Genomic DNA, 21,783 nt, shown 5'->3' on the forward strand with positions numbered 1-21,783 from the left:
GGGATTAGCTGAAGTACATGGATCGACCGAAGCATGTGCATCTGCAGAAGCACATGCATCGAGTGAGGTAGAGGGTAGTGCCCAGCAAGGGAGGAGGGAGAGTCGTGCAGGAGGACGAGGAGGTCGAGGGCTTTGTGGGGGTTGCCTAGGAGGTGGCTCTCGATCACCCTCACCGGGAAATGAGAGAGGTGAGCCTCCACAAATGTACTACTCTGTCGCACATGTTGGTGGTATCTTGCATAACCCTCAGGGGAGGGAAGTGATAGCCTACTTGAGGAGTGTCATGCATGCCACATACAAAGATTATATGATTCCCTTCAAGCACCAAAAAAGTGGTTTGTGGCAAGTGGTGCTCAGGGTAGTATATAGAAGGTACCCTAATCCTGAGAATTCACGATTCTTAGATGATTGGGGATGGTCAAAGGTGAGAGACGTGCTTCATAATAAGAGGTCTCGCCTTATGACACACGCCAAGGAGTCATTGCGGAGACAAGAGCAGGGGTGGCCTTGATATGGCCAACCACCCAATTGCCACCGCAAGGAGTGGAAAGAGGCCAAGAAGAGAGCAACACAGAAAATGATAAGTTTCCAGCATGCAGAGACGTGACGTATCCAGATGGCAACCATGGGATCGTCGCATTATGGATTGGGTGGCACAGAGTCATGGGAGGCTGAGTTTGTAAGTATTATTTGTTTTTTTTAGATTAAATTTTGTAATTTGTTTCAATTCATTATGTAGTGTATTCTAATACATTGTATGTTAAAATTATTTTGTAGTATCATATCATTGGCAGGATGCCTACTCCTAGAGAGGTAGACTAGCATCGAGGTCATAACCAGCATTTCTATGAGAAGGGATTGATCATGGAGGAGCAATACAATCATGCCATGAGAATTCCATAGCCAGAAGAGGTATGTTTTATTTTTTACATGAAAAGTATAGGTAACTCTAATTTATTATTTGTAATGGTATTTATATACATTAATCCTTTGTGTAGGCGAACCTTGATGTAGTCGAGGATAGCGAAGGGAAGAATAGTAGTGTAAAAAAGGACAGTTAGTCCTCTATTATGATGCGCGTAGGGAGCTGTTTCCAGGGAAGATGAAACCTAAATGGGATGGCCCCTACAAGATTGTTAGGTTAGGGAAAAATAGGTCTACGGCCCTATTAGTTGATCTGCAGGGAGTAGAGTTTAAGAATAAAGTTAATCTTAATAAGATTAAACCTTATTATTTCTAAGTATGCTAATATAGAGAAATGCATTGCAGGTCCATGCTAGGGATGATTTGAGACCTGCGGAAAAGAGCTTAAAGTTGGTTGATGGGTCGGTTAATCCCTTATTTGGAGCACCCATATCTGGAGCAGAGATACCATCAGGGGAAACTCATCTGGTGGAGCAAAGGATATAAAGTGATTGAGCAAGAAGATGGAACCTTTGTGTGGAAGATCAAATTCTTCTGCCACATCACTGCTTACGACTGTTGACGAGTATCCCTATTGAGTTCAATGAAGAAGGTGGGATGGAGCCGTCAGTTCATCCTCTCAACATGCTAAACTTTGATTACCATAATTACGAGTAGAGGGGTTCGTGATGGCAGGCTATGTAAACCCATTGTGGATGTATACATTATATTTTGACGAAGCGTCCAGGGGCCCTCATAAAAAAGGAAGTGTTGGAGTAGTAATCCGAGACCCCGGACGTAGAGTTACGATGAAGTTAGTTGCTTATCTCGGGGTAGGATTCACTAACAATATGGCGGAGTATAAAGCCTTGATTATGGGACTGCATATTGCCAAACAAGGTGGTATTCGTCGGTTGTTAGTAAAATGGGATTCCCAGTTGATCCTGAATTAGCTAGATGGGACATACACAGTGCGGAATCCCATTCTTTGTATGTATCATTGGACTGCTATGACCCTACTTGAAGAGTTTGAGAGAGTGTCTTTTCAGCTGATTCCACATTACTGGAATCAGTTTGCGGATTCATTGGCAAACCTTGCTTATAAAGAAGACCTCTTCTTTAATTGTGGTCCTAGTCTGGATATTGTCATCAATGATGAAACAGGACCCGGTTGCTTGTGGGGAATGTTATCAGAGCATGCAATATATGGCGGACGATGGTTGATATGGGTAATGCAAAGAGTAGCCGAGACCAATCTACCATTATTATCTTGGACCCATAGGTTAATTAGACAACATGTTATGCGTACGCCTCTTGCTATCTATGCAGGAGGGATGGGTCATAACCTTATGCATTTAGTTTAGGGCTACAAGCTTGTTTTTCCTCCTTAGAAGAGAGCATATTATTGTATATATGCACTATTTTAGGGAGGGATGTGTAGGTGCTATTTTGTTTGATCTCGTTAGGCCAAGAGGGCCAGTTTGCGAGGTTTTAGTGTTCTATCTCGTTAGGCCAAGTGGCCGATAAAGTTTGGTAGTGAAGTGCTTTATTTCATTAGGCCAAGAGGGCCAATCCGTTTGGTAGCGTAAAGCTTTATTTCTTTAGGCCAAGAGGGCCGTGTGTCTGTCTAGTACGGGTGCTTTTAACCGTGCTTTGTTTTAGTCCTATGCTTGACAGATTCCATGGAGCTGGAGGGAGCCTTTGTCGCAACATCGACGCTTCTTGTGGCCAATCCAGGTGACATCTACCCTTTACGAGTACTGTGTTTTGTTGCTATATGTGTCTGTGTACTTGTGAGGGTTCCTTTTCTTTTTGGGAGACCAACAATCAAGGCATGAAGTCCTAGGATTAGGAGAGCATATCCGGTAGCAGTCTGATTAGTTGCATCTGTCTGTGAAGGCATTGTTAGGCGCCGGAAGACCTACCTCTGATGGAAGTCCTAGTGACTCTGTAGTGCTAGCCTAGTAGGCAGTTGTGTTAGGAGTGCCTTCTAGTTGTGAGGCAGTTAGATAAGCCTACCACAAAATGAATGAGCAAAGAATGATAAACCCTAAATATCAGGAAGCTGAAACCCTGCGGAGGTGTGCAAAAAGGGGTTCTAACCTCTATCAAAGAAAAGGAATGAAAATAAAAATTATATACAGTTGACCGTCGCCTTGCGAAGGCCTGGTAGGTTACTGGGGACGAGTCTGACCCAGGGACGATGCCTTGTCTTCCTAGGGGTGGCATCTAGCTAGAAAATAAGAAAATAAAGAAGGTTGGAGTGAAAATAAAAGTGAGTGATAGCAGAAAAATGAAAATTATTTAGTGTCGTCTTGCGAGCGCTTGGTAGGTTCTTGGATACCGAGACTAGACCTGAGGCCGATGCCCTGTTCTCCTTGGGTCACTGCGCTCCGCTCCCTCCTTTTTACACGCTCGAGTATGAAAAATAAGACCCTAAAAAGAAAATATAATAAAATAAAATTCAGGCTACAGGAGACCTCACCTGGTGGGATCTCCTAGTTGAGTTGTCCTTAGTTAGGTAGGCAGTTCAGACCACCACTTAGGATGACCTCTTTGATAGGCCTTTGAGGCTTGGCCGTGTTCGAGCAGCAGGTAGTGACTAGCTCTGGCCGTTTATTGGATTTTGCTAGCCCTCCTCCTCGTGGATTTCATGCCTTGGTTTTATCAGGGGTAGGGTGAGCATTGTGCTGTGTTTTATTGCATATTTATTTTGTAGCAGCTTGATGCTCCTTTGCTTGTTTATGTGCAGATATGTTCGTGGGTTCGACGGATTGAGTTGTCCTATCCCATGATCGCCAATGAAAGCTGGATTTTGGGAGCGGGAATAGGCCTAAAAATAGCAGAAAAATGTAGAAATGCAAGGAAAAATATCAAATCTCGAAGGCGGCGGCTCGACCTAGGTTGATTTTAAGCATCAAGTGCTTAACGGGCGCCCGTGCGATACTCTGAGAATTTTAGTAATTTTTCCATGCGCTTGTGCAAGTGACGGAAGTTGTCGATCAGTTCGTGGTCTCAAGATGGGCGTGCAGGATTTTTTCGGGCTCGAATCGGTTACTGGACGCCCCAGAGGCCAGAAAGCGGTCAAGATACGAAAAGATGGACAAATAGAGAAGTGAGGGGATGCCCTTTGGAGGGGGCACCCCCCCAATTTGTTTTTCTCACGCGGAAGGCTTTTTTTTGGCGTCGCGCGGCTGCAGAAAACGCCCCCCCCCCCACACACGATGAGTTTTTGGCTTCAAAGGAAGCCATAGCAATGATGCTGCAGCCTGACTACAATATTTTTTGGCATCAAATCGCTCCAGCCCGCGCGTCAAATGGTTGGCTGTAGAGGAAGATCAGATTTCAGTCTTTCTCTCTCCTCTCTCTCTCCTCCAAGGTTGCATTCACGTGGGAAGAGGAAGGAAGAGGAAAGAATGGCAGAGGCTTGTCCGCGGATCGCTCCACGGGCTGGAGATGGTGACGTGTGATCGTCATGAGCATTAAGTGCTGCTGATTTTCAGATTTGCAGCCATGGCCACAAAACTCGAGACACAAAGCCCAAGCGGTAATTCAATCTTTTCAAAGGAAATTTGGGATTTGATGGCATTTGATTGATAAAATGCTGTTCATGTGGGCTAAAAATTGTTTATGTTGCTGGCTTCCATGAGTATTTGCTGATCATAATCAGAGAATCAGAAAAAAAACACGCATCTCGTGGTTCAAAACAATAAAATAAAACACGCAAAATACGAAAAAAAAGGGAAAATGGTGGTTTTTGGGCATAAAAATAGCAAAATAAATAATACGCACCAACTAAATTTATATTTTGCTGCAAATGAACTAAGGGCCACAGCCTATAACCTGTTTTAAATTTTTAGTAATTAAAAATGTAGAAAAATGGGAAAAATACAAAGAAAATAGGGAAAAATCACTAAAAAATAGGGGATAATGGATGTGCTGAAAATTAAGGAAAAATAAGAACCATGTTTGTGAATGTTTGTGGGGTCTGAAGCATGAGGATTTGCCTCACTTCAGCCCCACATTTTTATTCTAGTGTGGTTTTGTTTGCGTTTATACACAAAAAATGTGGAAAATGAACCCTAAACCGATCAATAATGCACAACCTAAACGGGTGAGGGGGTAAAGTGTATAAAAGGTGTTTAAATGCTGAATGAAATGATGAAAAGCTTGCTGGTTTTTATGCATACCATTTAGGTTGGTCAATAATTAAAAATTAAGAACCTAGTAGCACGAGGGTTTCTTGGTGCTAGGTTCATGCAATGCCACATACGAGCGATAGTCAAAATCATTGAAAGAAATGTTTTCCACATGTGCACAAATGCTGATTTTCTTAATTGTTTGAGCACGTGGGCATTCACTACTTGCATAAATCATAAAGAAATTTAAAGGTATCAGAAACTCCTGGATGCATGGCAATTGCTTTCTAGAGGAACATGCCCCGCGTTGAGTGAGAGACAGGATATCCCAAGCTGTAGGTAGACGTGGGTCCTAGGGGAAAGAAAGTGAGGAAAATCGTACATTCTTGGATACCATCAATTGGTACCTTGAGTGGAAATATGTGCGATATTGTGTTTTATGTTGAGCGACGCACCAAGGGGCCAATCCCCAAGGTGTAGGAGAGTCGCAGAGGGGTGGTGGCACTCAGTCGTTGGAGGACCCCCCATGTTTGTGCTTCGTGCCTTTAGGAAATGTGCTAGGGACTCCCTCTGAGGAGTATTTATTAGGATTAGAGTTGGACTGCAAACGACGCAATACAAACGCATGATTTATAAGAAGGCAGAGTGTGTGTCATCAACGCTCTTGGCCGCGAGGCCGTGGGGTTGTTGAGCGCATGATAGAGGTCCGGCTAGTGAATGAGCCAATGCCGGCCCAGTTTTAGGTCCCATTAGAAGTGCACTCTTGGAATAGGAAGTGCGGTCTTCCTAGTAGGATTTGTGGTCTTGCTATAGTATTTGTGACCCCCAATGGAATTTTTAATTTTTTAGTGGTATGTTTGCCACTTGTTCAAATGTTTGAGGGATTGATGTGTTCCAAAGCCTATATACTATTATGAAAGGTTGAATATGCTACTTGGGTTATTGAAGAATTTACTGTAGTAGAAGTAATATAATTGTAGGTTTCTTTGGGAATGGAAAGGATTTCTCGTGTGGCCATGCGTAATACTTACATAGTCTCAAATTTTATAGCTCTTTAAGTTCTAGAGGTTTAAAAACTTTGTAGTGCTTTCTTAGGGAAGAATATGCTAAAGTATATGCGTTTTCACACTAGGATACAAGTTTGGAATTGAAAGTGGTAGTTTACTACTTGCAACCCTGTAGTTTCCATACAATACTTGCAACTTCATAGCAGTAGCCTTGTAGGATGTCTTGAAGCCTTGTAGTGATTTTATGAGAAGATTATGCTAAAATACATATATGAAATTAAAAAAGGCAGTTCACTACTTGTAGTCATGCAATATCGGTAGTTGTACTCGCAACTTTGCAATACGTTTATGACTCCTAAAAATAAGAAAATTTATAAATTTGAAATTTTCAATAGTTAGAAGGCTCAATTGAGCTCTTAATAGAATCAAAGTGATACAAGGGGAGTTGTTTTGTTTTTTGTGGTGTTCATTTAAGTACAATTGTTAAGAGAGATTTGTAGCTTTTGTCATGTGGTGTTATCTTTGGATCTAATGGAGGTTGACCACCCAGTTCACCTATTGACGTGTAAAGGATATAATGACAAAATATAAGATGAATTTTTTACAATTTTATTTTCAAATATCAAGTGCTACCATCGGCATATCCACTATAGTAGCTATGATCTCTATATGTCGATATCTATGTCAAAATAAGCTATAGAAAACATGTTACGAAGATTATCACATGTATGTATAGAAAATATTACTGACATATATACTACACTGGTAAATCTCACATTTCAGAACTTTTGGATATGAATGCTATGCACATGTTTCTGATGAGAAAATAAACAAGTTAAAACCACAAAGAAAAAAAAGTATCTTCTTGGGTTATATTGACCAGCAAAAGGCTTACAAATTGTGTGACCAAGAGGCAAAGAAGATCATAGTGATCCGTAATGTGGTATTCAAGGAGCAGCCATATACACAGTGGAGGAGGAGAAGGTAAGTTCTTCCACTTTATCATCAAGTAAAGAAGTGATCCACTATGAACCTGTCCCAAGAGCTACCCCTATCCTTAAGGTGGAGAAAGAATCATCTTCAAATGATGAAGATAAAGTTCACCAGCCTGACATCACAATGCTAGAAAAGCCATTGCTATGATGGTTGAAGCAGATCTATGACCAAAATAATTCTATGTCCACATTTTTTGAGGAGAAGGCAGATGGACCAAGAAGGTTTCAAAGAATAGAGGAGCAAAGAAGAGCTTCTGCTCACATAGTCAATATGGCCTTGATGGTGGCTAAGATTATGAAAGAAGTAAAGGATCCATCTGACTTGGAAGAAACACTTGAAGATCTAGCAGGAAGGTAGCTATGCAAGCTGAGTACGACATCATGGCACCAAGTGGATCTGGAAGGTTAAGTACAAGGTTCCTTAGAAAAGAACAAAGCCAGACTTGTTGCAAAGGGATTTCTGCAGGTTGAAGGGTTTGATTTTCAAGATTCATTTCTTGAACTAGTAGAATGACCAATATTCACATAGTACTTATAGTGGCCCTCACAATAAGTGGCTAGTTTACCAAATGGATGTTAAATCAACATCTTGAATGGTGATCTCAAGGAGAAGGTATATGTGCTTCAGCCACCAAGGTTTGAGCCTCCCCATTTTGAGAACAAAGTGTGTAAGTTGAAGAAGGCACTGTATGGGATGAAACAAGCCCCTCGTGCATGGTACCAATGGATTGATAAGTTCTTTTCAAGCTTAAACTTCAAAAGATATGCCTCAGATGCTAACTTGTATGTCTAGAGGGATGGTGAAAAGTCTTTGGTTATTGTCATATATGTGGACAACCTTCTTATTACAAGTGACTATGAAGATATGATAAACCAAACTCGAAAGGCTCTGAGCTCCGAGTTTGAAATGATAGAATTGGGCTTGTTACACTACTGTTTGCGGATTGAAGTCTAGCAAGAGCCAATAAAGATTTTCATCTCTCAAAAGAAGTATGCATGGGAGATCTTGAAAGCATTTGGTATGATTGAGTATAAGGAGATAGCTACACCTATAAATGTCAATGCAAAGTTATCAGTTGAGGAGACATCAACACTAGCAAACGTTGGGAGGTACAGGAGGTTGGTCAGTAGCTTGATCTACTTGTGCAACACTAGGATAGATATTAGTTTTGCTATTGGAGTTTTGAGCAGGTTCTCAAACAAACCCTGTGAGAGTCATTGGAAGGCTAGGATGCGAGTGCTCATATACTTGAAGGAAACTCTTAACTAAGGTATCACATATAGTTCTAGTACTTCTCTTGTGGGGTACTGTGATTCAAATTGGATAGGAGACACTGATTCCAAAAAGTCAATTATCTAGTTATTGTTTTTCTTTAGGTTTAGGAATTTTCTCTTGGATTAGTTGAGAAGCAACCAACAGTGGCATTATCTTCAACCAAAGCAAAGTACAAGAAGATAGCCTATTTTGTTGCATGTGAAGCAGTATGGTTAAGGATGATCTTATGGAATATGGGAGTGCAGGATGAAGACCCGACTCTGCTAAGTTGTGATAATCAAAGTTGCATCACCATTGCCAAGAATCAAGTGTTTCATGCACACACAAAACATAAAGAGATCCATTATCACTATGTGCATGATTTGACTGAGGATGGGATGGTGGAGCTAGTCTACTATCCAACACAAGAGAATGGAGCAGATATCTTCACCAAAGCACTCTCAAAGGATTTGCTTCAAGTTCATCTTTGGAGACTCAACATTGGGCCAAGGAGTTAGTTCACCTCTATAGGTGGACATTGAGGGGGGCTGTTAGATATGCTCAATGCCTTACCCTCGTGAGGTGCCAATAATGATCCATGGTGTTCAAAGTTATAAGGCCCCCATTATGAGGAGAAGCCATGTGTGAGCATAGACATTGTTGGGTCATGATTTGTATGTTGAATGAGGTCTATGTGGTGATCGGATGGCAAAAGGGTGATCGTTGCAGGTCTAAGCTTTGGATTAGATAGAGTAGTTAAAGTTGGTAGCAACTCAAGGCACATCACATCGAGTTGTGGGGTAAGGGATCCCTATTTTGGGCCAGAGGGACCAAAAGTAGCCCTTGGTTAGGGATATGAAATATTCATTAGAATATTCCCTAGCCAAATAGTGGAGGTGCACATGGAAGGTCAACAAACACATGTGCATAATATGGAAGGTCAACAGACATATATGCACATGGAAGATCAATAGATACATGCACAGTGGAAGGTCAATAGACATAGGTGAATATGGAAGGTCATCCATCATGACCCCCTTCACAAGTTATAAAAGGTAGACCCCTTCACAACTTTCATGATCCATCCCTTTACCCAATCAGAGTTATTCCAGCTAGCCTGAAGCTCTTCATTTATCTTTCTGCCTAGATCACCATCTAAGCTTCACATTGGAAGTGCACGGGTGGATGAGCCATCTTTGTACCAACTTGTTTGGAGTTAAAGAAAATTTTTGTTCTCCTCTTATCTGTTGTGTACTCTCTTTCTCTATCTCTTACTCAAATTCTATTCAATATGTTGTGTAATTATTACAAAAGGATGTAGAACTCGGCATTGGAGTACATATATTGCTAGCTTGTCAACGACATAGTAGTATTTCATAAGACATATTCTCTTGCTTTTGTTAAGAACTTCTTGAAACTAAGGGCACTGATGAAGGTTGGCCCCTTCAAGACCATCCTGACCAACTCTAGCTTGGAGAAAGTAGTGTTGCTTTGACATTCAAAGTTGCTCTACTTATTCACAAGTACTAGGTCTGGCTTAGTTTTCTCCATGGTGGCCCATGGTATCGGTGTTGAGTTGAAGACCCCACTGTCATTAGGTAGGAACTTTTAGGGAAAAATGTACTATTGCCTGCGATAAAGAGCACCTCTGACCATGGAGAGCCTGACTCCAAGAAGCCTAGAATAGATTAGATGCACTTACTACCTAATGATGTCTCTTTCGCAATGTAACACAGTTTGTAATCTTTTCTTGTATTAATGAAAATTGATGTTGTTGGATTTACCTACAAAGTAGTTTATGATATGTGTTGTTTATTATTGTTTTTTATTTCCATGCAATGCTTATTTGTTGAATTTATATGCAACATTATTTGTTATTTAAATTTAATATGCAATGCTTTATTGAATTCATATGCAACATTTATTTATGTAAATGCATGTAAGGATAACTTAAATAAATAAATAAAGAAAATAACAAGCAACTAAACAAAAATAAGATGCTCCAAAAATTTTGTATTCATATTTATAACAATTTATAGAGGATCCAATACAAGCAGGGTTTTACAAAATCTCTTCAGAAGCTAGATTCCATAGATGTTTCACTAGTAGACCCCTATTGTTACTGCTATTCGCCCCCACGGCTATCCCTCTCATCACTGAAAGAACCTTACTATCTATAGATCCCTATTAGTGAATGGTGACCCTCCTTGTATGCACCACTACATAGACCGAGTCTCTGAGCAAGTCAATGAGGAAGGCTTTAGCAACTTCTTATAGTGGAAGGAGGGCTTGGGGGTAGACCACTAATCAAGTTGATCCATACTTGTACTATTGAGGAAGTACCTCCTATTGTTTCTAATCAATATTTTTTGCATTGTCACTTGCACAACCTTTTGGAATGTAGGCTTTAGTATCAAGAGGTGCATGGTCTTCAGATAATGGTGGATCTCTAGAAGGGCCATTGTGCATGGCTTCCATTGACACTTGTGATGGTGGCATGGTGATGGTGGTGGTGGAGCAGAGGGAGGTTGCCTCTGCGCAAGAGTTCTAGGGGGGATCTTTGGGTTGCTTGCTTAGTGCATGCCATGTCTTCCAAGAGTGAGAACTTGAAACACAAAACTCAAATGTGTAAAATGAGGTGAACTTTCAACTTATAGCCAAACTTTTTAAAAATCCATAAACTTGAATTAATGTATCTAGATTTTGGAAAAATATGACCAATGATCAAATTGACTTGAAACTTGAGAGCGGAGTTTTGAGCTCGAGATGTGCCTAAAATTTGCCAAAAAATCTGGAATTTAGGGGAAAAATATTCAACATCAAAGGCGGCGGCTCCAGCTAGGAAATGATACCAAACCTCCACATCCAGGAGTTGGAAAGAAGGAGGCCAAGCATTGAAATGTGCTATGAGAAGCATGGGGCATGGAGCACAGCTGGAGGCCGCATTCACTTATCTCTCGGCAGATTCTGCCTTCCAGGAAGAGCTTGCAGGAATCCTAAAGGATTACATTGGGCGAGAATCACGACTTTATTTTGCAGAGAGATTGACAGAATGTTATAAGCAAGGTCAAGACGGGGGGGAGCCTCTTATTTATCTGAAAAGAGAGGATTTGAATCATACAGGTGCTCACAAGATCAACAACGCCATTGGGCAAGCTTTGCTGGCTAAGCAGATTGGTAAAAACTGTATCATAGTAGAAGCTGGTGCGGGGCAGCATGGAGTTGTCACTGCTACAGTGTGTGCTTGTTTTGGGTTACAATGTGTTGTTTACATGGGCGCCAAAGATATGGAACGACATCAGAATGAGACTCCTTGGAGCTGAGGTACGTGCTGTCTAGTCTGGTACAGGTACGTTGAAAGATGCGACATCAGAAGCAATAAGAGACTGGGTTACAAATGTAGAGACCACACACTATATTTTAGGGTCCGTAGCTGGACCTCACCCTTATCCAATGTTGGTGAGAGATTTTCATGCCATTATTGGCAAAGAGACTCGACGACAGTGTCACTAATTAGCGGATTCAAAAGCTAAGGAGGGAGGGAAAAGCAAGCGTGTGGGACAAAAAGGAAGGAAGGCGATGCTAATTGGGGAGAAGGGAAGGAAACGCAGAGAAACAGGCATTCGGGGATCTACGAAAGGGGAAAAAGAGGAGAGTTTTTTGGGAATTAGGGGGGAATCCTGTACTCTACTGCTCGACGGGGAAGAAAGTATGCTCGTGGTGACATAATTTTTCTTGCACTACTGTAGACGAAAAACCCCCCTGCGACTCGTTCTCTCTGATACTTCAACTAGCTGTATGCTTCGACTTGAAGGAGAGGGATCGATTAAGGAAGCATTGAAGGAGCACGAAGCATATCTTGGGAGAGGGGAACTGCGCGCCTACAAAAGGAGCTGTCGAAATCTTAAGCACCTTAATCATTACAACATCTGATCCATATTTACTCCATGCTCGGAAGGATGAGAGTGATCAGGACAATGGCACTACTCTTGCACACACGATGGAGCTTCTGATCCGCGTTGTCTACACTGCCTTCTTTGATAGCTTTGACAAGTTGATGCTGAAGCAAGATCAAAATAAGGATAATGCTTCACTGAAGACTAATCAAGACGGGGCACATGATCAGCTGTCGACCTCTGTCGGTGACATTCTGCACAAGCTCACATCACAACTGCTTGTCGATTGTACAATTGCACTCGATAGATACCAGACTACTCCCTAATTCGGACATGCCAGCTTCTAATGCAATCTGGCATACTTGCTAAGGTGGCTCGTTACAGGGAGATGCCATTGCACCCATGGTCTTCTTTCTTTCTAACTTTTGGACTGGTTGTGATTGCCTTGAGGGGGTTTTGTTGGCACTCATCAGGCTCTACAACATCAGCAAAAAGTCGGCTTCAGTAGGAGCAAATATCATCGTCTGCAGAGTGAATTTCAGATCATGGGATCTACATGTCAATAACTTGCAGGGAATCATCCCCTCATCTTTTGAGAATCTCCCAAACCTCCTCAAACTGGACTTGTGAAATAATAACCTCGTGGGAAGTTTTCTTAATAATAGCTAAGCTTTGTATCCAATATCTTTTCCCTTCTTATTATCCTGGAACATAAACTGAATTCTGTCTGAAAGGAAAAATTGCAGAACAGGGTACTTTAGCTTGCCTTTTTCTCTAGTGTTGAATATACTTCAGACAAATACAAGTGTTGCAAACTCCTTTGGAAAGCCGTTCCTTACACAAATATCACTTATCTACCTGTATGACATGCTGAAGCCTAATCAGAATTTATTGATTGAGTTCTGGAATTGTTGTATGGCTATTAAAAATATATGACTCAGAGTTGAATGCTAAAAACTAGTTTGATGATGAGATTGGATTATTCATTTGATTGATCTTCCATCTTGACATATATCAAGGTCTTCTGAAGACGCAACTTTGCTTTCACAAACCCTTCGACATCTTTGGTGAACCCGACATGAAAGCGTCGCAGAAATTTCAGGATGGGAGATACTTCAGCCTCTTCTACAACTCCAGCTGCGTCTACTTCAGCTCCATCAATGACCGCTGCGACAAGTACTTCAACAGAGGATCTAAAGTAGATTTTGTAGAATATGTCCATGTATATGCAGCTCCAAAATCAGCAAACACAATTGTATATGTAGCAACAACAACAATTGCATGAACAGCAGTTGTCTCAACAAAGGCAACTCTATTCGGAGCAGGAGAATGCAAACAGCGCGACTAAGGCTATTGAACCAGTTGAGAATGAGAAGAAGCTATTTGACGGGCGTAATGTTTCAGCATATTTGAAGACATATGAGATCAAGATGGGGTTTTTCGGAGTTCCAGCTGGACTTATGAGTAAGTACTTCCTTCATCTTGTCACACCCGCTTTGAGGGCGAAAGTGACTAATCTTTTTATTCAAAATACACATTGGCAAGATTTTAAGAAGGCCCTGAAAGAAGAATATTTCCTTGAGGACTTTGGTATGGCTACTCGACGGTCATTCCGAGAGTGGGTCTACATGCCAAACAAAGGTCTAGCTGCTTCGGAGTTGATTCGAGAATTTGAGGAGAGGTATAGTCAGCTTGATGCCATTGAACAAAGAGCATTGGATGTTGAAAAAGTTGAGCTTTTCTTGCAAGCTGCTGATCCTGCTCTTCAAGAAGAATTGGGTGAGCTTCTTGAGGATCGCACGAAGCCTTTGGGTCTTAAAACTGATTGGCAGGATGCTCAGGATGCAGTCTCGACTTTGACCAAGAGGAGGATATGGAAGACTCGCCTACAGAATGGTTCCATGACACCTACACCATCATCAGCTCCTATGCCTACTTCTATCCCTGTTATTTCTTCTCCTCCTCAGCCAGTTTCTTGGCCTATGCCAGTGCCTACTGTTTCCACTCCACCTATTCCTCCTGTTCCATGACCGATGCCTACACCTTCTGCTCCAAAACCATCCGCTCCATCGGTGCCTACTTCTCTTGATGACATAATCAAAGGCATAACAGATTTGACACTAGAGTCAGTCAAAGCGGAGTTGGTGGGAAAGTTGAAGGAGCAGTTTGCTTCGACTGCGCCTACTACTTCTTCTAGTGCTCCTACTGCACCAAGGAGTGCTCCTAGTGCACCTAGGAGAGATCGGAGATGTATTTGGTGCAATAGTATGGACCATCAGCATTGCAGGGATTGTGAATCTTTTCAGGATACAAGGAGGCAGAATTTGGTATATTGGGGACAAGATGGTAAGATTTGGTTGACTGAGATAGGAGCTCCACTTGCTGACATGGCTGCGCGTACTTCTTATGTGACAGCTAGAGGTGATGCTTCTGCATATGGAGTCCAGATTGAGAAGGGATCAGAGACTCAGTCAACACTATGGACTTATGCTATGGAGACTGCAAACAAGGGGAAAATTCAGCAAACTGTTTTGACTAGTGCAGGCTCTAGCATCAGATCAGAGACAAGTTGGGACTCGCCTGTTGACAGGCATTCTATTTATGCTTATTTAGCTAAGTCTCAGGGTGCAGATGTACTTGTTGAGGAGAAGCGTAAGAGGGATGATGAAAATCCAAGTGCAGCCAAGAAGACTAGAGGGGGTGAGTTTGTTACTCCACCTACTGCAAGACCGTCTTCAAGACCAGGGCCAGATCGACTGATGGAGGATGCTCAAAAGAGAGAAAAGAGGCAAGAGCCTAGAGAGAGAAAGTAGCCAGGGTTTAGATTGATGTCCAATATTGAGACATCTACAGACATGAAGAAAATCTTTAATGATAAGATACTTGGCAGTGAAGTGACTTTCACTATTTTTGAGATTTTGGGCATCTCAAAAAGAGAGTTTCAGGATCAGTTTTAGGAGGTTTTAAAGAGGAAAAGACATGCATTGTCTACCACTGATACACAGGGAGTTTTGATTGGGGAGTTGGATGAGGTTATGGTTGATAATGCTTCTATTTTTCCGCAGGTAGAGAAGAGGGTTCAGCCTATGCATTATGCTGAAATTGATGAGCCTGTCATGATACCGCGTAGTCACTTTTCGCAAAGCCATTGGGCTAGGGAAACTACAGAGACGATGGTAAAGATTGGAGAGAAACAGGTGCCTTATGTTGCATTGGTGGATCATGGTTCAGAGATTAATCTCATAGTTCGTGGAGTTTATGAGGGTAACAGATGGCCTATGGATGTAGAGCATGGGTGGCGTATGAGAGCTGCCAATAATACTGCAGGTGATTTGTATGCTGCCTGTCCTAGTGTCAGGGTTTCTATTGGTGATGTAGAGGAGGATTTTCATTTCTTTGTGCAGGATTCATGCTCTTATCCCATAATTCTTGGTCAGCTATTCATCACAGAGATGCGCATGGAAACAAAAGTCATGGATGATGGATCTGCTTATGCACAGATTCGCAATAAAGATGGTATGAGAGCAGTTCAGTTTATGATTGTATGTGTGAACCATGTTAGAAACAGGGATACTCTCAGAGATGCACCTTTGCCCACTGTGAGGGATTTGGGTTTTCATTAGGTACCGCCATTTCACGAGACGACGGTGGTACAGAGGAGAGGAGATTGGAGTTCTCGCCTCCTGGCAGCAGTGTTTTCTCCTCCGGTTTTGTTGGGATTTCAGCAAACAGTTCGATGAGTTATCAGAAGACTTCTAGGTTGCCTAGAGCTGACTTGCAGTATATATGCAGGAAGGAGAAAATTTTGAAAAATGCAGGAATTTTGGAGGATGATGAGTACATAGATGGGATGTATGACATTGTGACTTGTGCAAATATGATGTGACAGAGATGGGAGATATGCTGAAAACTGATATGCAGAATTGTCACAGTAATGTATTAGTGCTGTCCCTGGACATGTTTCATGAAATTGCAGATTTTATGTCACAGATTGAGTCAGAGACTGAGGTAACTCAGCAAAGAGTGTTGAGTGCTGAAGAAATTCAGCAAACAGAGTTTCCTGCTGGTTATGATCAGCTTTTAGAGAGACAGAGGGCTGAAAACTTTCAGCCAACAGAGTTTACTGCTGAAATATTTCAGCATTCAGAGTTTGGGGCTGTTCCTATGCAGTCCATAGAGCAGAGGGCTGAGAATATTCAGCCATTGGTGTGCAGAATTGCTGATTTACAGCAAGATTTGTGTAATGCAGAAGAGCATAATGAAGCCAGGGTTGACACGAAATACAAAACTATGGATAAGAAGGTGAAGCCGGTTGCTGTACCGCTTCCACCTGACAGTGATCAGCAAATAGAGAGGGCTGCTAAACAGCAAATTTTAAGGAATTCGGAGCATATTGGTCATAGATTTTCAGCAGAGACTCTTGCTGAATTGAAAATTGGAAATGGTGATTTCTTGCTACCCATAGAGAAGCAATGCTTTCAGGAGATGCTTGAGCGTCATGGAAGGGGATTTGCTTTTTTCCCACATGAGATTGGATGTGTGAATCCTGATATTGTTGCTCCTATGGTCATTTTTACTATTCTCCATATTCCATGGAATCTCCGATCTATTCCAGTGCCTAAAGCACACTTGCCAAAGCTGATTGATTTATTGAATGAGAAAATCAGGATGGGAATTCTTGAGCCTTCATCTGCACCATACTCAAATAGGTGGTTTACAGTTCCAAAGAAGAATGGTACTCTCCGATTTATTCAGGACATGCAGCCAGTGAACAGAGTTACTATCAGGAATGTTGGTATAGGTCCAGTTGTGGATGAGTTTGCAGAGGCATTTGCTGGACGTGCCATCTATTCTTTAGGTGATTTGTATTCAGGATATGATCAGTTTCAGCTGGCTTTGGAAAGCAAGGACATAACCACCATGAGAACTCCTATTGGGCTTGTCAGGATGTGTACCTTGCCTCAAGGTGCCACTAATTCTGTTGCGCATATAATGAATGCCATGCATAAGGTCCTTCGTGATTACATACCTCAGCTTACCATGCCTTTCTTGGATGATGTGCCCATTAAGGGATGTGCAGAAGAAGAGAAGAATGAGAGTCTAAATGAGCAGGGATGCAGATACTTTATGGCTGATCATATTTCGGCATGTGAGAAGATTTTGGCTAGGTTAGAAGAAGTGAACTTGACACTTTCAGGGCAAAAATCTGTTTTTGGAGTGAATGAGGTTGTCATTGTTGGACATATGTGTGGATATTATGGCAGGAAACCCTCACCTCATAAGGTGAATGTTATAGGCAATATTGCGGAGTATTGTTCTACCACTTCAGAGGTACGGAGATTCATTGGAGCTTGTGTGTTTTATATGATTTGGATACCTCATTTTGCACACATAGCAGATTGTTTGTATCAGCTGCTTCGAAAGGGGCAGAAATTCTATTGGGATGACAGCCACACTAGAGCCATGCGAAAATTGAAGAAGTTATTGCAGAATGCTCCTACTCTCAGGAAAGCGGATTATAATTGTGGAAAGCCTATTGTATTGACAGTTGACACTAGTCCAATTGGCATAGGTTGGGCTGTGGGTCAAGATGATGCAGATGGAAATAGGTATGCTATTCGGTTTGGGGCGAAAGTCCTAAACGAGAGACAGAGGAGATATCCGCAAATCAAGAGGGAGTTATTGGGGATTGTCATGGCTCTCAAATGTGATAAAGAGTACTTTATTGGAGCTTCAGTTGTGGTAGAGACAGATTGCTTGCCATTGATTGGTATGATCATGAGTTGCTCTACTCCGGATATAGCTATGCTGAGATGGATTGCATACATCAAGTCATTAAATCTGGAATTTAAACACATAGCAGGGAAGGATAATCCAGTGGCAGATATGTTGTCTAGAGCCAGATATGATGATGAGGAGACTCTACTTGCAGAAGAGGATGATGCAGAAATTTCAGCCACTATGGTTGATCATGTTTGTCATGTCTATGATATTGTGGCTTTTATAGAAGAATTCTATGTTGGAGATTGGTTGTAGATTGGCAGGTACCTTAGTACACTAAGCAAAAGAGATGAATGGACAGATGAAGAGTTTAAGAAGATCAGGAGGAAAGCCTATGGTTATTTTCTCAAGGACAGATTTCTTTGGAAGCATTCGAAGAAAAGAGGTGGATTACCTTTGTGGGTTGTTTGCGATAGAGAGACACAGTTACAGGTGATGAGGGAGTTTCATGAGAGTCCTTGGGCTGGTCATAGAGGAGTGTGGGCTACTTATGAGAAAATCAAGGAGAAATATTGGTGGAAAGGCATGTACAGAGATGTTTCTCACTTTGTTGAGACTTGCAGAGACTGTCAGATGTATTCAGTAGTGCGTCATCGAGATGAGCTTCATCCGACCTATCCGGTATGCATTCATTATAAGTGGGTAGTTGATTTGGTTACCATGCCTATGGGTCTATGGCAGATGAGGTACATTGTTTTGTCTAGAGATGATCTTACCAATCATGTTGAGGGCAGATCTTTGAGAACGAAGACCACTAGTGCAGTGTGTAAGTTCTTATTGGAGGAAATTTTCTGCAGGTATGGTTGCGTGGGTAAGATCACTGCGGATCGTGGTGAATTGGATGCAGATGAAGCTAGGGAGTTTTTCTCTCAGCTAGGAATCAAGTTGGCTCTAACTACAGCATATAATCCAGAGGGAAATGGGAAGAGTGAAAGAGGGCATCCGCCGATAGTGAAAGCATTAGCCAAAGCATGCAGAGGACGGATTGGAGAATGGCCGAGACTTCTACCATTTGCTTTATGGGCTGATCGTATGACTCATAGTGTTACCACAGGATATTTGCCTGCAGAGTTGATGTATGGTCAGAAACCTGTTATGCCGATTGAGACTTGTGCTTTGACTTGGTCAGTTTTACCTTGGCAGGAGGATTTGACGAGAGAAGAGCTCTTAGCTCTTCGGATTCGACAGTTGGAGAGGAGACCTGAGGATATTCAGCTAGCTATTGACAGGTTGAAGGTTGCTAGACTAAGAAATAAGGACAGGTTTGACAGCAGGCATCGCTTGCGGCCTAGAGCAATAGAAGAGGGAGATTGGGTATTGGTCTTTGATAGCAGCCTTGAAAATTATCATACTGCACTTCGGAAGATGGTGAAAAGATGGTTTGGGATGTACATAGTCAGACATGTTTTTGATAATGCAACATATGAGCTGACAGAATTGGATGGGACAGTGCTTAGAGTGCCTATTGCTGGAAAAAGAATCAAGATTTTCAAGAAAAGAGATGATGAAGATTATGCATTGGAAGAATTTGCAAGAGAACAACGAGAAGAAACTCCAATGGAAGAGACAGATGATATGACATATAATCTTGTTGATCTACCGGAAATGCATAATGAAGAGATTGATCTGTTTGTGGATCTTGATGATAATGATCATGGGTAGTTGGCCCATCCGGAGGATGCGCAGGATTAGAGGGGGTGGATGTCCTATTGCCACGCATTCAAGGTGTGAAAACCACCCAAAAATTGTGTGTGTGATTTGATACTTTGTACATACTTAGTTGTTGTGTTTACATTTATTTTCTGCGTATGAGTATAGTGGGGAGGAGTTGGAGGCATAGTGGTGAACATGATGAGATGCTTTCAGCCTATGTTGAGCAACGTCAAGTGGAAAGCACAACTAATGCAGGTGAACATGTTACACGTATTCGTTCAGGACTTTGTCTTCTCCTTCTCTAGCTACATAAAAAATACCTAATGATACCAAACCTCCACATCCAGGAGTTTGAAAGAAGGAGGCCAAGCATTGAAATGTGCTATGAGAAGCATGGGGCATGGAGCACAGCTGGAGGCCGCATTCACTTATCTCTCGGCAGATTCTGCCTTCCAGGAAGAGCGATTACGTTGGGCGAGAATCACCACTTTATTTTGTAGAGAGATTGACAGAACATTATAAGCAAGGTCAAGACGGGGGGGGAGGGGCCTCTTATTTATCTGAAAAGAGAGGATTTGAATCATACAGGTGCTCACAAGATCAACAACGCGATTGGGCAAGCTTTGCTGGCTAAGCGGGTTGGTAAAAAACGTATCATAGCAAAAACTGGTGCAGGGCAGCATGGAGTTGTCACTGCTACAGTGTGTGCTTGTTTTGAGTTACAATGTGTTGTTTACATGGGCGCCAAAGATATGGAACAATAGGCTCTTAATGTATTCAGAATGAGACTCCTTGGAGCTGAGGTACGTGATGTCCAGTCTGGTACAGGTACGTTGAAAGATGCGACATCAGAAGCAATAAGAGACTGGGTTACAAATGTAGAGACCACACACTATATTTTAGGGTCTGTAGTTGGACCTCACCCTTATCCAATGTTGGTGAGAGATTTTCATGCCATTATTGGCAAAGAGACTCGACGACAATGTCGCTAATTAGCGGATTCAAAAGCTAAGGAGGGAGGGAAAAGCAAGCGTGTGGGACGAAAAGGAAGGAAGGCGATGCTAATTGGGGAGAAGGGAAGGAAACGCAGAGGAACAGGCATTCGGGGATCTACGAAAGGAGAAAAAGAGGAGAGTTTTTTGGGAATTAGGGGGGAATCCTGTATTCTGCTACTCCACGGGGAAGAAAGTATGCTCGTGGTGACATAATTTTTCTTGCACTACTGTAGACGAAAAACCCCCCTGCGACTCGTTCTCTCTGATACTTCAACTAGCTATATGCTTCGACTTGAAGGAGAGGGATCGATTAAGGAAGCATTGAAGGAGCACGAAGCATATCTTGGGAGAGGGGAACTGCGCGCCTACAAAAGGAGCTGTCAAAATCTTAAGCACCTTAATCATTACAACATCTGATCCATATTTACTCCATGCTCGGAAGGATGAGAGTGATCAGGACAATGGCACTACTCTTGCACACACGATGGAGCTTCTGATCCACGTTGTCTACACTGTCTTCTTTGATAGCTTTGACAAGTTGATGCTGAAGCAGGATCAAAATAAGGATAATGCTTCACTGAAGACTAATCAAGATGGGGCACATGATCAGCTGTCGACCTCTGTCGGTGACATTCTGCACAAGCTCACATCACAGCTGCTTGTCGATTGTACAATTGCACTCGATAGATACCAGACTACTCCCTAATTCAGACATGCCAGGTTCTAATGCAGTCTGGCATACTTGCTAAGGTGGCTCGTTACAGGGAGATGCCATTGCACCCATGGTCTTCTTTCTTTCTAACTTTTGGACTGGTTGCGATTGCCTTGAGGGGGTTTTGTTGGCACTCATCAGGCTCTGCAACATCAGCAAAAAGTCGGCTTCATTAGGAGCAAATATCATCGTCTGCAGAGTGAATTTCAGATCATGGGATCTACATGTCAATAACTTGCAGGGAATCATCCCCTCATCTTTTGAGAATCTCCCAAACCTCCTCAAACTGGACTTGTGAAATAATAACCTCGTGGGAAGTTTTCTTAATAATAGCTAAGCTTTGTATCCAATATCTTTTCCCTTCTTATTATCCTGGAACATAAACTGAATTCTGTCTGAAAGGAAAAATTGCAGAACAGGGTACTTTAGCTTGTCTTTTTCTCTAGT

The 21,783-nt window shown here is 42.1% G+C and overlaps 2 pseudogenes; both read left to right on the top strand.

Moving 5' to 3' along the window:
- The first annotated feature begins 11,214 nt into the window (after nt 1-11,214).
- On the top strand, nt 11,215-11,812 carry LOC148029859 (tryptophan synthase beta chain 1 pseudogene; annotated as a pseudogene).
- Nucleotides 11,813-20,022: 8,210 nt separating this feature from the next.
- LOC148029860 (tryptophan synthase beta chain 2, chloroplastic pseudogene) lies at nt 20,023-20,621 on the top strand (annotated as a pseudogene).
- The last annotated feature ends 1,162 nt before the right edge of the window (nt 20,622-21,783 follow it).

Source organism: Lygodium microphyllum, chromosome 10 (genome assembly GCF_053477565.2).
Source record: "Lygodium microphyllum isolate KBCC chromosome 10, Lygodium_microphyllum_v1.1.10, whole genome shotgun sequence".
Classification (NCBI taxonomy): domain Eukaryota; kingdom Viridiplantae; phylum Streptophyta; class Polypodiopsida; order Schizaeales; family Lygodiaceae; genus Lygodium; species Lygodium microphyllum.